The following is a 15,569-nucleotide window of genomic DNA, read 5'->3' on the forward strand; positions in this document are numbered from 1 at the left end:
CACACACACACACACACACACACACACACACACACACACACACACACACACACACACACACACACACACACACACACACACACACACACACACACACACACACACACACACACACACACACACACACACACACTAAACAAAGACATCGACTGTCCAATCTGTTTCCAAGATGAGGGCATTCCAGCCTTTAATGGGATAAATCTTGGCACAGTAGCACGGGTAATAGAGAGCCCTGTTTTATGGCCTCTCCTGAGGAATCACAACAACTGAAGCACTGCTCCAGGACCAGCCAAGCCTGCACCTGACAGATGAGCATGTTTGTTGAAAGCTTGTCATTCTGCAAGTGTCTGAGAGTACAGCAAAAGTGTTAAGGATGGATAAAGGATAAAAAAGTTTCCTCTGGCAGTGCAACGTTTGTTTGAAGCTTTACAATCTGCTGGTTCAAGACCAAAAACACATTCATTCTAATGTGAAATACTGCATTAGCATTCATAAAGATGTAAATACTGGGCTCTAAATGTCAACACAGTGTTTTGACACAAGAGGTGTCCGCCAATTAGCATCCTTTTATACAGAGCAACTATGCTAATCAAGTCATTCATTAAGCTAATTGATGCATTCATTAGCAACTATTACAGATCAGCTTTTGTCCAAAAAAAGGAATTAGTCTTGGACCCAGGTGTTGCTTACATACGTTTACAATTAAAAATATGACAAAAAGTTTCAAAACCTACCACAAAATCTAGTAAAATCTGGATAAAAATACAATAAAATTATTAAATAAAAAGGGTAAAAACATGTTCTAGAATAAAATCAGTATATATTGTGTCAAAGTTTCTGTCAAAGTATTGTTCCAGACATTCTTAGCTCACAAGAATACATCGCAACTTCCTAATATGGCACCACGGGACCTAATAAAGGAAGGCATACAGCAGACAGCCACAAGTAATCACAATCACCTGCACATTTTTCACATTTCTTCAGCGTAGCAGACACCCAAACCCCTCGCCAACCTCCCCCATCACCCAAAATAACTCATGACCAACATCTTTTCGTCGCCTTTGACAAGACATCATTGTTTCTGAAGGGCTTACCTGTCGGGAAAAACCCCCGGGTGATTAAGAGGCAGCTGTATGGTGGAAGGATAAATCCAGTGTCTGGACTGAAAGGAGAGTGTGAGCTAACTCTGATGGGACTGACTGAACGAGGCAACGCCGAGCCTGGCACAATGATTGTGAAACAACCGGTGAGGTGGTGACAAATCCAGGGAGGAAGTGAAGAAAGGCTGCCAGAGGAGAGAGGGGGGGTGTGTTTGGGTGTGTATAAGTGTTGTGTTGGGGAGAAGTTTGCGCATTCATAAATGTAGGCGTGGGAACATCCATTACATTTGTGTGTGACCACTTGTCATAAATATGTAAGTGTGAAAGTGTGTGACGCCACCTGAAACTGACTAATACCAGAGATGGCAAAAGTACACACAACCATTTACTCAAGTACAGATACTCGTGTTTAAAAATACTCTGATAAAAGTAGAAGTACTAACTAAACTTCTTCACTCAAGTAAAAGAAAAGAGGCTTTGAAATGTACTTCAGTAAAAAGTACCCATAACTAGCAGCTGTTTTAAAGAGTACCTGACCTCCCTTTATATTAATAGAACAATAATGTCATTGTTAGCTAATGAATGTTTCCATGCTGAACAACGGCAACATGACAACGTTTTCATTGGTCCCTCTTCTTTAGAGAAGACCAGGAAATGATGGATACACGGATCGTGTTCAAATCAATAGGCACACAATGACTCTAAATAATAATGATCACGCCACCAAACACACATTCAAACTAAAGGAACCAGCCTGTTTGGAAAATGTGAGAAGTAGAAAGTACAGGTATTTGTGTTCAACATGTAAGAAGTAGAAAGTACAGGTATTTGTGTTCAACATGTAAGAAGTAGAAAGTACAGGTATTTGGGTTCAAAATGTGAGAAGTAGAAAGTAAAAAGTCGTCCGAACAATAAGTAGTGGAGTAAAGTACTGATACCAGGAAAATGTACTTAAGTACAGTAACGAAGTATTTTTACTCCACACCTTCCCACCTCTGCTCGTAAATATGTGTGTGTGACGCCACCTGAGACTGACTAATACACTCCGTTACACAATGTGTCTCTTTCTATTACAACATGCTTGAAGCTGTGACATTACCTGGAGAGGAAAGTGCCAAAGAAAAAAAAAAAAGTGTCTGGATGGTCTCAGCGCAGATATTGTTTTGTTTAACAGCAGCGGCCTGGCATTCCTCCAGTCTGTGTTATGGCTGAGCGTCGGCCGGTAAGGGGTTAAGTTTCAGCCCACTTATGCACAGGCATGTTCTAGGAGCAGCGGAGCATGAGCCAAATGTGCCCTGGAGAAAAAAAATAATCGCCAAATATAGAGCAATTTGACATTCTGTGTTAAACGTAATTATAGTAACTGGCACAAGCGGCAGTCAAAACAGTATTCTAGTTCTACGCTCACCGGTGACATTTGCATCCAATTGGCCGCCGACGTGGAATTATGTGATGTTTCAACAGCAATCAAGCGGGATGAAAGTCATATGTAATCTGCTAAACAATGTTTTAGTTACTTGCATGTGCACATTTGCAATCACTCAGAAATAGAGTCCAACCAGAAGGCTGTTCATATCAAACCATCTCTTGCTAGGACAGTTGTTGAATATACAAAAAACATTGTTATGATGGTGTCATAACAAATAGAAATCATAATTAATATGTCACCAAGAGGTCACGGAAACACAGTGATCTGCCGTTGACTGCTTCATCTTAAGCGATATGGAAAGATTGACGTTATTGATCTCAATATGGGAAATGTTTTTGTGAAAATAAAAAGAGGAGGAAATAAGTGGAGCTGTATTTCCACCCATTCTCATGGTAAAGTAATAAGGGATATCGGGCAACATGAGCGCTTAGAAAGCTTCCGTATGCAACCCGTATTGTTGGAAATAAGGCTTCTTTGCAAAGGAAAACTGGAAGCTCTAGCTCGATTCATACGCTGTGTGTATTTCACACTTGACTGTGACTAAATGGGAATTATTTCAGGCCCCAGTCCATGCCTTTATCCTGTACATCGGAGCATGTGATGAAAGCTCAGGCTGACAGTTGACCTGTGTATACATTCCTCCTCCTCCTCCTCCTCTACTGTTTCTCTTCCCCTGCGCTCCAACATAAAGCTTGGCTGAGTGCGTTTCAGCGGCCAATCATGAGCAGTGTCGACGTGGAACCTCCAGCAGTTCCCACTGACCTGGAATCACCTGAAAGCACCGGAGGCCTAACCCCCGCCGAGCTTCAGTGGAGCGGGCCGAACCAGCTGACAACCACCCCCCCCCCCCCCCTCCAGTACAACCCCCCCCCCCTTCTCTTTCCACACTCATATTCTCCAGTGTTTCAAAAACTAATCCAGCAAGAGGCATGAGGACCTTGGATTTGATATAAATATGAGGTTTTAAAAGGTCCCCTATTATACTGTTCTTCATCAATATATTATAGGTCTCAGATATATTCAAAACATGTCTCGGAAGTTTTTGGCTCCAAATACTACATGTTGTGACCCCTTGTTAAAGAAACTGTTCATCTACATTTGAGTACTACTGGGTGTAAAGGGGAATGTGAAAAAAATAACTAATAAAGAATACGTTTTTTTTATTTTTTTTATTTTTTTTAAATGGCGTCTCCGCATATGAACGTCAGAAGATAACATTTGCAGCTGTTCTGCATTATTTGTTTCACATTAAATTAAGTGTACATACTGTATGGTACTGCTCCGTCTGTAAATATGTTGCTACCATGTTTGTATTCACAAAATACTAAATAAAGCATTGTTATAAACCGGTATTGCTAACAATAGCAAAGCTGGGGTGACTTCTAAATCTGTAAGGTGAAAAACGCTCCTGCAGACGGCCATCTCCTCCCGACTTATTTTATAACATATTGATTGGACCTTTAAAACAAGGCTGATTTTCTTTCATATGCACCAACAGTGAGTTTATAACCCTGCTTGGATACAAATACAAGTTTTCTTCTTATATTTGTTCATCTGATTTCCACCCACACGCACCTCAAATATCACTTCCCTCCTTTTCATATGCAAAGAAAGCTTCTTCCACGACTGTTTGCTCCATGGCGGCAGGCAAAGACACGATCCGTCAGGCTGAGGGAGGATCAATCACAACGTTTACCAACCTGAGCTGACATGTCGGAAACCATGTGCTTTGAAGTGCATTGTGGGAGGCAGACGTTTAGCTGTGTTTTCATCACTGTTATCGTGGCTCCTGCATACAGGTGGTTTAATCCATTGTACATTGTTGAGCACATAATGAAAGAGAAAAAAAGTGCTGTCTCTTGCCTTTCCTATTTCCCCGCAGTACAGCACACCGTCTTATTATCAAGTGTGGCTAATCTCTCCTCTGTGTAGAAAGATGTTACTATCTCCCCTCCCACCCACCCCCTCCCTCCCTCCCTCCCCCCTCCAACTCCCCCTGCCTCACAGGACCTGGACTTTAACAACCCACACACACATACTCAGACACTCAAATCCAGCACCAGACACTTTTTTACGCTGCTATGGACAGTCTTGCACTAATGTATATTTCTCAAAGATATTGAAGTGACTGTTAGTTTGTATATATTGATTGTTGTGCTTTTATTTATTTCTTAAAGGTCACCTATTATGCAAAATCCACTTTTTCATGCCTCTTCTACATCACCATGTGTCCCCTCTGTGTAAAGAGACCCCGAACGTTTCAGGAAAAAAGATTCTCTCTTTTTGTCCTGATCCATTTCTATAAAAACCTTTCTGAAATTGAGCTGATCAGATTTTGGCCACCTTGTGATGTCATAACGATTTGTTGGGTTGCGTAACCATTAGCCAATCAGCAACCAAGTTAAACCCCCCCCCCCCCTTATCACCTGAATCTCCTCCTAGAGCACCATCGAGTTCTTTTTTTTGTTCTTTTAAATTTCGATCTCTCTGTCTGTACACACAAACTGAAAGATTGACAATAACTTTGACTTTGATGTAAACAGATTAAACGGCACATAATGCAAAAGCCTTTTCCCTGCAGGATGTATAAAAGATGCACAAATATAAACTAACTGCAATATTGTCATGGAGGCTTAAGGCGAGCTAAACATCTCAGTGGTTTCTGAACCACAGATGTACACAGAGTGGTCGTGAGGGATGCATAAATGTTTGGATGAGAGCAGCGCTGCCATGCATTTATGTATTAGCGTCTGCACTCCTGCTGGGTTAAGAGCCCTGCTAGCACGCAATCCCGGTGGCCCACATAGTGCTTCCTGTTCAGAGGGACTCGGGCTACATTTTGGCGCGGATTTCGGACCGGTCATTCCTATCCTTAATCCTCCTACGGCCGTGTTATGTAACCTTCTGTACCCATCCAGGATTTCTACCCCGGCCCTCAGAGTGCGACAATGAGCTTAGTGAGGCGTTTGATAAGTTATAACATCCAACCCAGCCTGGTAGGAAAACAGATCTGCCAGGAGGTTGGCGGCGAGATGGGATTAAAAAACATGGATTTGCAAACGTGAGGTCCTGAAAATGAAAGTGTAGATATTTATAGATGAAAAATTGATCATTTTTAAACCTTGCACAACTCTAATTTGGCAAGTTTGCAACTTCCACTTGTATGCTCTACTACCAGATATCACACTACTTTATTGATGCTACACTTTATTTAAAAAAAAAAAAAAACTGTTACTTTTGTAAATAGTAATTTCTACTTTTATCATTAATATTTGTATTTATTAATATTTATGGCTATGTGTTCTGTAATAATGGAGATTTCCCCTCTGTCGGATGAATACAGGGATTTTGATTCTGATTATATCACACCTTACCTCTTGAATTCATCTTAGTATTAATACCACATCATCAAAGAGTTGTTCCTTTAAGATTTGAATGATCCTTTCTGAAGTCAAACACCAAAATGGCACTGCCCTGAGTATCAACACTGCTTCAAGCGTCTAAGGGGCGGGGTTTGCACATCTGTGACCGTTCAATTGGTCCCAACACATTAGGCAGCTCCTATCAATCACCAAGAAAATGGCGAGCGGCATTCTGACCTGCGCCTGTTTCCGTCGCCTGGACCACAGCTGGTTCCTGACCTCCTGTCTCCCGCCACGGACCCCCGTCTGCACCCGGGGGGCAGCGGGAAAACAGGAGCCACATGTCAGCACCCACCCAACCCATCCAGGCACAATGAAGCCTACCTCACCACGGCAGATCATCAATTATTGACGAGGTGAAATGTGATGAGCACACAAAGAACACATGCCTCTAATGCTGCCATGTGGCCTTCAGATGTCTTTACTTTGTGAAGATTCAACATTCAAAAGCTTTTATTGTCATATAGCTACAGTGTAGAAATGGCAATGAAATGATTCTGTACAAATCATCATGGCAACAGAATGTCTCCTGATAATGTCGGTGATATTAACACAAATACATAACTCTACGCTCATGCATTCTAACATGTGGAGTTCTGTTTGGACACGTGTGCACCACACTGAGCAATGCACTCAAACGAGTGGAGATGATAGCGATAAGCAACTAGATTTATCCAAAGTCAATAACATGTTGAATGCTCTGACTTGTTTATGCTTTCTTTCTGTGATAGCATCAGAGCCTAGGGGAGTCCCAGCTCTGGATATTATAATTACACATTACTGTATTTCTCTGACATGAGGTATGATCCTATGATTGATGGATGCAATCATCAGACTGAGAAAATGATTTATAAACAACTTAAGGGAGCCTAATCAGAGTGAGGGCAATGATTTAAATGCGTCATTCTGTAGGCTTGGACCACATCAAATGCAGTATTATTAATTAAATATCCTGTAAAAACATTCATAACACACCCAACTCAAACTAATGGAAAGAATACACATGGAAGATTTTAATTCGATACTTTAAGACACCCCAACTTCAAAGTAAATACAAACAGAACCTCACTTCGAAATGCTGGAGAGAATGCGGTGAGCCAACCATGCACATCTTTTGGGCCTGTAATGTGTTGGGAGACTTCTGGGAAACAGTTTGAAGAGAAATGTCCAATATATTTGTAATTTCTCTCAATAAGAACCCCTATTACTGGAGACAAACACCAGAGGAAATACAAAAAAAAGATTCCTACCTATTTCTGGTGATTAGAATAGCGATCATCAACGAATTACAAGGAATTGGCTAAAAGATAATAACTTCACAATGGAATAACCTAGTAAATGAAATCTATGTAACTATGAGAATTAGAAACCAAATGCATATCTCAAGTCAAAGTCAAAGCTAGCTTTATTGTCAAAATTACTACATGTGTTACACATCCAGAAATCTCGAGATACCGTTTCCCACAGTCCCACAGTGTGACATATACACATAAAACAAAAAGGGCCTAGATAAACGGGGTATACAATTTAAAATGTTCAAAGTACAGTTTCAGTGTCTTTGAGGAAAAATGGGTTAAGTATAGAACATTATAATGAATTAATGTATACATGAGTATTAATAATGTATCCATTCTTTTATTTGCAATATTATTATTAATATTAATTTATTATTTCTTTTTGGATTTGTTGTTAAAAGTATGCTTTGTGAATATTTTCTTAAAATACAAATAAAATGTAAAAAAAAAAAAAGATTCCGTGAACTGCATCTCTAAACTTCTGAAGCAGCGAAATTCAGACGTGACGAATCTTCCAAGACTCCTCCTGAGCTCTGAGGAATGCACTCGTGGATGCACCCTGTCTGTCTGTCTGTCTGTCTCCCTAAATGTTTTCTCATTCTGCGAGCAAAGGCCTGACCTCAATTGTTTCTGAGCCACAGCCACAGACTGTTCCAGACGAAAACGAAACATTGTGGATGAAGCAGATGTGCTTTAAAAATGTCCGCCTGTCTGTGTGTGCCGGGAGGGATGTTTTTGTGAAGAAAAGGGCACGGTGCTAGACGTGATCACACAAGGGGCACGCATAAACACATGCATGAACACACATGTGCAAACACACTGGCAGAAATATGCACAGAAACACCATTTTGTAATCTTTTATGCACACATCATGAAAGAGAGATGAGTGGACCTGAGAAAGAGCTACACAACCCAGAAGAGAAAACTAATCTTGAGACACACCTTATTCTGAAATTGAGCTTATCAAAAAGGAATTCCACGCTTACATTCCAACAGGTAATGATCCCGTCTCAGTTTTTCCAGCGATGGTTGTCTCGCCTGAATCACATAATTGAGTTTAAGTAAGGCTCCCTTCGCAACGGACTACAATTACCTCATGATTTAGGAGTTTACCTGCATTTTGTGAAGTGGATTCAGACACGATAAGCATAACCTGTTTTCTAATACTTCTGCCAAGATACATTTCAAAGTCTCAATGTTTTTTATCACCTCTGCAGACGTGGCCAATTGCTATGTGATAATTGTAGGCCTTTCAAAATCCGTCAGAGCAAATACTTGTGCATTTAGAGGCGCCTGTGGATTTCTAAGAGAAGCCTCTCTTATTTCAACACATGCTGTGTCTCCCTGAGGGTTAAACAAGATGATTGGTTGATCCAACTTTTTGTCAGGAGGGAATTGGAACTGACCATAATACTCAAATGTACAAACAAATTACTCTGTTGGCATAAAGGTAAAAGGCTTTATGGTAGTTTAAAGGTCACCTATTTTTCAAAATGTACTTTTTCATATCTTGTATACATCAACATGTGTCCCCTCTGTGTAAAGAGATTCGGAAAGTTTCAGGAAAAAAGATTAGCTCACTTTTTGTCCTGATCCATTTATATAAAAAACCTGTCTGAAAATGAGCTGATCCGATGTTGGCCCCTTTATGATGTCATTACCATTAGCCAATCACCAACGCGGCGTTGGTGGCGAAGTCGAAAGGGAGTTTGCTTGGCAACTGGAAGGTCACCAGTTCAAGTCCCGGCAAGACCAAGTGCTACTGAGGTGTCCCTGAGCAGGGCACCGTTCCCTACACTGCTCCCCGGGCGCCGTTCAAAATGGCAGCACACTGCTCCTAACACTAGGATGGGTCAAATGCAGAGAAACAATTTCCCCACGAGGGATTAATAAAACATTTTAAAAAAACAAGGTAACACCCCCCCACCTTGTCGCCTGAATCTCCTCCTAGAGCACCATTGAGTTCTTTTTAACCAAATATCTCTCAGAGGGGCGTGGGGAGGGGCTCCTTATTTCTATCTTAGTAAAAGACAGAGAATCAGCACTTTTGAAACAGGGCTGAAACAGAGGGAATTATGGGATGCTGCAATTCATGATCTGTTTGGTATTTGGAGCCAAACACTTCAGAGACATGTTTGTATATATCTGAGACCTATAATATATTAATGAAAAACAGTATAATAGGGGACCTTTAATAAAAATCCAGCACTATTTTAGCCGCTTCAACGTGTTCAGTGGTAAAAAGGCACATGCATACTTCAGCAAAGGCACACGTTGCAGCCATTGTTCTGCATTTGACACCCTGGCTAGTCTGGGTTTTAGTAATTGGGGAACAGGGACTAACATTTACTGCTGTACCGTACTACTGGAAGCTTCTGCTGACTCATGGAGACTGTGCAAAGGCTATACTGTTTTACACCGGCTGTCGACACATCGTTTTCAGAGAGGCAAACAGTAGCCCTTTGAAGAGGCAGACAAATGGCCGGTTCACACATAATAGAAACAAAAGTACAGTAAATTGGAGCACTCGAAAAACCACATCTCTCCTGCTACACACCCCTGGGTTGCATATGTGTGAGTATTCAGACATTTATCTATTCCTAATTTGTGAAGCAGAGATCATGCATTCCATTTCATTTGATGCATCACTTGATTTTAATTTGCTGTCCAGTCCCTCAATAAACAGCCTGAACATTGTCCATAGTTAAGGGTGAAATGTTTGACAGGAAATGCTTTTATTTTGAAGTGCAAGTATGTGTCCTGCTCATTCTCTTTCCTGTTTATGTTACGAGTATGTCGAGTGCATCTTCCCCGTCTTCTAGCGTTCTTGTTGGAAACTGTTGTATTAATATAAAGTAAAAACGCTCTGTTTGGACTAGACTGGCTTTGTTCTATATTCAAAGCTTCTATTACACAACACACACAGGAATATTGCCATAGCATTCCCTTACAGGCACTGTGGTATGCTGGTCATAAAGCAATTCAAAGGGTTACCCTAACCCTAACCCAGATACTGCATTCATTGTAATTCACTCTAAGCAAAGAGTCTCACCAAATGGCTTAAAGAGCGTAAAAGAGAGGTATTTGGAGAAGAGTTTTACTGGAGGTGAGCTTCTCCATCCAACTCCTTTCCAGCTGCGCCAACATCTCCAGCCACTGGCCCAGGGTCCTGCATTTTTCTCCCACTATTAACCTATGATTTACAGCCAAGATAGTGTGGAGCTGAAGTCTGTTGACATTCCCCGCCCCGCGCAACCTTAAATACGATGCTGACCCCCTTTCCAACCTCGTAAAGCGGCTCGCCGTGGTGAAAGCACACCGTGACAAAGGGAGAAATATGAAACCAGAGCTCTCGACTAACTTTTTTCACCATCCTCCCGGAACCGTCCCGAAATACAATCTAAGCCGTCCCGAAATTAAAATGTTAGCTTTTCTACATTATCATTAGTTAAAATCATTGAAAGTGACCTTTAACATAAATAAAACCTCATACAAATCATTAGATGATAATTCATCAACCTTTGTATTTGGGTAAATCCGTCAAACACATAAACAAAGGCCAAATACATATATAAAAAAAAAACACACAAACGAGAAAGTTACTCTAATATTGAATCCAATCTAGTCCCATCCAATTGAAAAAAAAAAAATCCAACACTGTCCTGAAGACAGAAGACAGAGTAACCACGAACCAGGATGAAAGTCTGTAACACAGTCAGGAGACCTTTACAAACTGCCCCGCCCCCTCGCACACAGACGGGATTGTATTGTGCGTGTGTGTTTATGTTGACAAGGAGGTTTAATAACTGTGTGCTACACAAAACGTGTAGTCAGTTTCATTTTCATCGCCGTTCGTCGTAGAGTTAGCAGGGTATTTTTATTTTAACACTCGTCCCAAATTCATGCCAACATAATTTTTTATCCTCCCCGACCGTATTTCTTTCGGGCCCGGGACGACGGGATGTCCTTAAGCTCGAGCCCTGTATGAAACACGAGGGAATTCTAAGACAGTCTTGACCGCTTTGATCTAAAAGCCTTGTGAGATGCATGCAACTGTGAAAGTGTGTCAACAGGAAGGCCATGCATAGCAAACAAGGACAACACCATATTATCTTGTAAACTGTTGGCATGCAGGACTTTGACCTAAAAACAAATCCCAACTGGGGATTGTAACATTTGTGGGGGGTTTGTTTTCAAAGCACGGTTATGAAAGAAACAAAAGTGTATGTCTGCTATTCTACGAAGACAACGAGATGTATAATGGTTCTAAATGGAAAAACAGGAAAAACGTCCCACGGAGTCTTTACACCTTGGTGGAGTTTTCCCATTTAAAAAACAAAAGTATGCTGCGTGCCTAATGACATCACTTAACCGTCAGCAAGGGTGTCTGTGCAATGCTTTGTCTCCAGGCAAAACAGTCAGAGCATGCAATAAGCCATTGATAGCCGGCATATAAAAGCCTTTTATTGGTTATAAATTGTGTCGGACCATTAAACTTTATATTTCTCCTGAGTGACATTGCTCCAAGTTGGGCCAACAGGAGACACAGAGAAAAAGACAGTCCCATTTTTTAGGGTTTCTAACTCGTTCACATTCAGCATGAGACTTCAACTTGATGGCTCTTTAAATGAAAAATGTACAGTAGGGAAAAGTGTCAAGATCCTTCATTGAGTTATTTTTCAGATGGGGTTAGGGTTAGGGTTAGGGGTTGCAAGATGCTATATTTGCAAAAACAGTGTCATACCAGCATAAGAGAGCTTTGCCGGACTCTTCTTAGAGTTTCCACGTGCTGTTGGAGAGGGGGGACGGGGGGAAGATAAATGTAGAGCAGGCTGAGGGGAGGAATGCATTCAAAGCCCCCGTTAATTGAGCTGGATGGCCTGCAGTCACAGAGCAGGGTGTCTGAACAAGGCCAGATCCTGAGATGTGCCTCACACGTACACATCATTAAAGCGCCTGTTTGGCTCCACGGCCCCACGGTACCAATGAACACTGCAGAGACAGTGGGAATTACATGGGAAAGTTGTCTGGAAGGTGCTCCCCCCCCCCACTCCTTCAAAACGAAAGTCTCCTGGCTGTCAATGAAGGGGAAGTGGTCCCATGCTGAGGCGGCCATTGAAACGAGGGGAACATTCCTCAGTAATTCAGTTTGACCTGGACCCAATATGCCAGCTGAGGGGTCACCTCATACAGGGAAGAGACGAAAGGGGAGGAGGAAAAGTTGGGAGAATCGGATGTAGAGGAGTGAGGCAAAGTGACGGACAAGGGTTGGAGGGAGTACAAAGGCAGGAGTGGTCTTAATTTAGTGGACAGGGCTGGTGTTTAGGTTATCACTTTAATAACACCAACTGGCATCCAAAATGTCCCAGTGCACCGGTCAACAGTAACCTTTTAACATCTCTTTAGAGAGATTTTGCTTGGCTTTTAAACAACAAGCATAATTAAGCCATATTAGACTTCTGCCATCCCACAGTTAATGGGCCTGTCTCGTGACTTTTTAATCAAAAGTCCTTTTATGTAGGCACTTGATGTAGTAATGGAATGGTCGAAGGAAAACATGGCGGTAGGGGGAAATGAATAATGTGGAGAAATGGTTGCTTGGTCGGGATTGGGGAGAATTACAGTTTTAATTCTATAAAATCAAATCCCTCCACTTGGCAATCCTCTTATGCTGTAATCCCCAGGTAGGTTTCAGAGGGCAGCGGGCTCAAACTGCCCAGCTCTGCTCCCAATCGAGGCTTTAAATGGACACTGTGTGAATAGAGAGTAAACTGAGGCCTTTGGGAAGCCCAGTAATGATGACCGCTATTGTAAATCGTAAGACATGAAAATGAAAACATATATGTAATATATTCCTGCTTTGGTTGTGTTCACTGGCTTAACGCCATACAGTAGAGAAGGGGTGTCCAAACTCTTTTCTCCGAGGGCCACATACAGAAAAATATACAAAGGGTGAGGTATACTGCTTCATCAGTAAAGTTATAAGTTAGCAAAATCAATCAAATGTAGGAAACTTATGCTTGAAAAAAAAATCGGATTCAATCACAGCTCTCCAGAGGGTTTCTTTTATTTTGTTAGCATCTCATCCCTTAAAACAGTATCCTCAGATTGCTTATAATAAGAGGAAATAGGAAGGGTGTATTTCAAGCTTATTATGTGAATACGTTTTATTATACTTTTTGAATTATTAGAGGGCCGAATAAAAAATGGCCTGCGAGCTGCATTTGGCCCCGGGGATAGGTCACATGCTTGTTGTTGATGAAACTGGTGTGTAAGGTTATGATGTTATATGCCTGAGCTATTCATTCACTAACAATGGCATTATTGTGAGTAGTAATACTGTAAAGTGTTTTGAGTTAAAAGGTTAGACTGATTTTAACTTCCTCTATAAGCCAATAATATCTTTGTAAAGTCATTCTTGGAAATAGTAAATCTTATTTGCCAACATCCATTGGCGTTTCCCATGTAAAGCATCTACTCCATGGCAGATGCTATTTTTTGCTCCTATGTTGGGAAGCACCAGTTCCCAGGGCATACAGCAACTCAACTCATACTTAAAAAAAGACAGGACACAACATTTCCCTCTGGAACTTTGACAACACCAGCAAGAGAGTGATGATACCTCCCATTTTCTCCCATGCTCTCATTTTCAAGTTCCCTTGCACTTCTGTTTTCAGAGATAACAAACCCTGCTATAAATAAAAAGCCAGTGTCTTGAAGCCTACATTTGGCATCCTTGTTGTGTTGGTTGCCGGCATCCTAGCTGTGTTGTGTAAATATGGCTGACTGTGAGGAAAGGTCCCTGACCTGCTGTGACTTTGACATATGGACCATAGTGCTGCAGCACTTCACACCACATTAATAAGGAGCTGCCGAGAAGCTGATCAAAACAGAGAGGCACTATAATCCATATTGCTCACCACTTTGCTGTATCCACACCCAGTCATTTGAGTGTGGGATTAGTGGGCCTGGTAAAGAAAATCTTAATCTGCCTGAGAGAATATAAGGAAAAGCAGTGGGAGGGAAACACATGCATTCCTGCACATACAAATCCCCTGCAATGCACAATTGTTTTACCTCTCCACAAAGCAAGGGTATCCGCTTCCTCGTGTTATCAATCAGAATTAAAGTGTTTTACGCAGCGCCGTGGTCGCAGGCTGTTGCTACTGGCAACAGGACACCACGCAACTGGCGAATCGGGCACAGAACAAATCAGAGATCATCCCCTGCACGTGTTAAACGCTGCTATATGGAATATGTTGAGTCCTCCCTCTGGGATTATTAAGAAAATTGCAGCTCAGGACAAAGTAAAGAAAAAAAAAAAAACTCATTATGGGCTAGCAATAGCTGAGTGTGCATGTATTTTTCTAACAACAGACAAATGAAAAGATGCACCAATACCAAAACAAGTACGACCACTGTGGAATCTAGCAGTTGCAGGAGTAAAATAATGCAAATGTGCGATGTCATGTGTGCTGACGACTGTCCGCTTCTTACCCTGGGTGAGATGCAGCATCCTGGAGCGATCAGAAGACACACATGGTAATCCACCGGCCAATCTCCTCCTCTCTGCAGCTCCACTGATCCCACAGATGATAAAGTTTACATCCACAATGCACCACTGCCTGCCTCTCTACTTGACTGAGACCAAACAGCCTCTCCTCTCCAAGTCCTTTCCTTCCTCCTAGTCCTCGTTGCTCCTGTCGTCTCCCTGTCTCTCTCGATCTGGCGACATGCGTTGACTCTCTCTCCGCTGCTTCCTCTCTCCCTTCACGCTGCACACACTCTCCCTCTGCGCTGAGCTTTCTGACACTAACACACACACACGCTCGGAGGCTCCTCTTCACACACAGAGCTGCGTGCCTCCCCCCCAGCCCACCCCGCCTCCTGCCTTTATCTCTCTTTAGATTCTCTGCTCAGTCTGTCTCTCTCTCTCTCTCTCTCTCTCTCTCTCGTTCTGTCTGTCGCTGTGTCTCTCTCCTTCCCTCCCCAGGACGTTGAACATGTGTTCAGGGAGACGGTGGCTCTTACCACAGAGTAGGAGAAGCGAGGTTGGTGTGGGGGTTTGTACGGAGGAGGAGGAGGAGGAGTTTTTAGGGGGTGACAACAGTGTTGAAGGGGGTTTAACTCCAACAAGGGGACGTGAAGAGGCTTGTGATGTTACACTAACTGGGTTATTTTAGTTTAGAGACAGAAGTGGAGATGAAAAGAGCAAAGAAACTCAGAATGAAGGTCTATGGAAAGGAACTATGATGTGTGTTTAAGCAACACTTAAAACAAAAAGTATGCAATCATAAAGAGGGGTATATGGTGTTCTACTAAA

General features: G+C 42.0%; 1 protein-coding gene across 3 annotated transcripts in view; it reads right to left on the reverse strand.

The window, feature by feature from the left end:
• The window catches only part of LOC307032770 (nck-associated protein 5-like), a 125,533-nt gene that overhangs the window by 68,393 nt on the left and 41,571 nt on the right, over positions 1–15,569 (reverse strand). The window contains exon 1 of one of the 3 annotated variants that reach the window (XM_079671013.1): positions 14,744–15,052. The exons of 1 other annotated variant lie outside the window; for it this stretch is intronic. The gene's annotated coding sequence lies outside the window, so the exon portion shown is untranslated. Of the gene's footprint in view, positions 1–1,094; positions 1,189–14,743; positions 15,053–15,569 lie in introns of those variants that run through there. One more of the 3 variants, XM_079671014.1, reaches the window with a different exon arrangement.

Source organism: Notothenia rossii (assembly GCF_949606895.1).
Source record: "Notothenia rossii genome assembly, chromosome: 3".
NCBI lineage: Eukaryota > Metazoa > Chordata > Actinopteri > Perciformes > Nototheniidae > Notothenia > Notothenia rossii.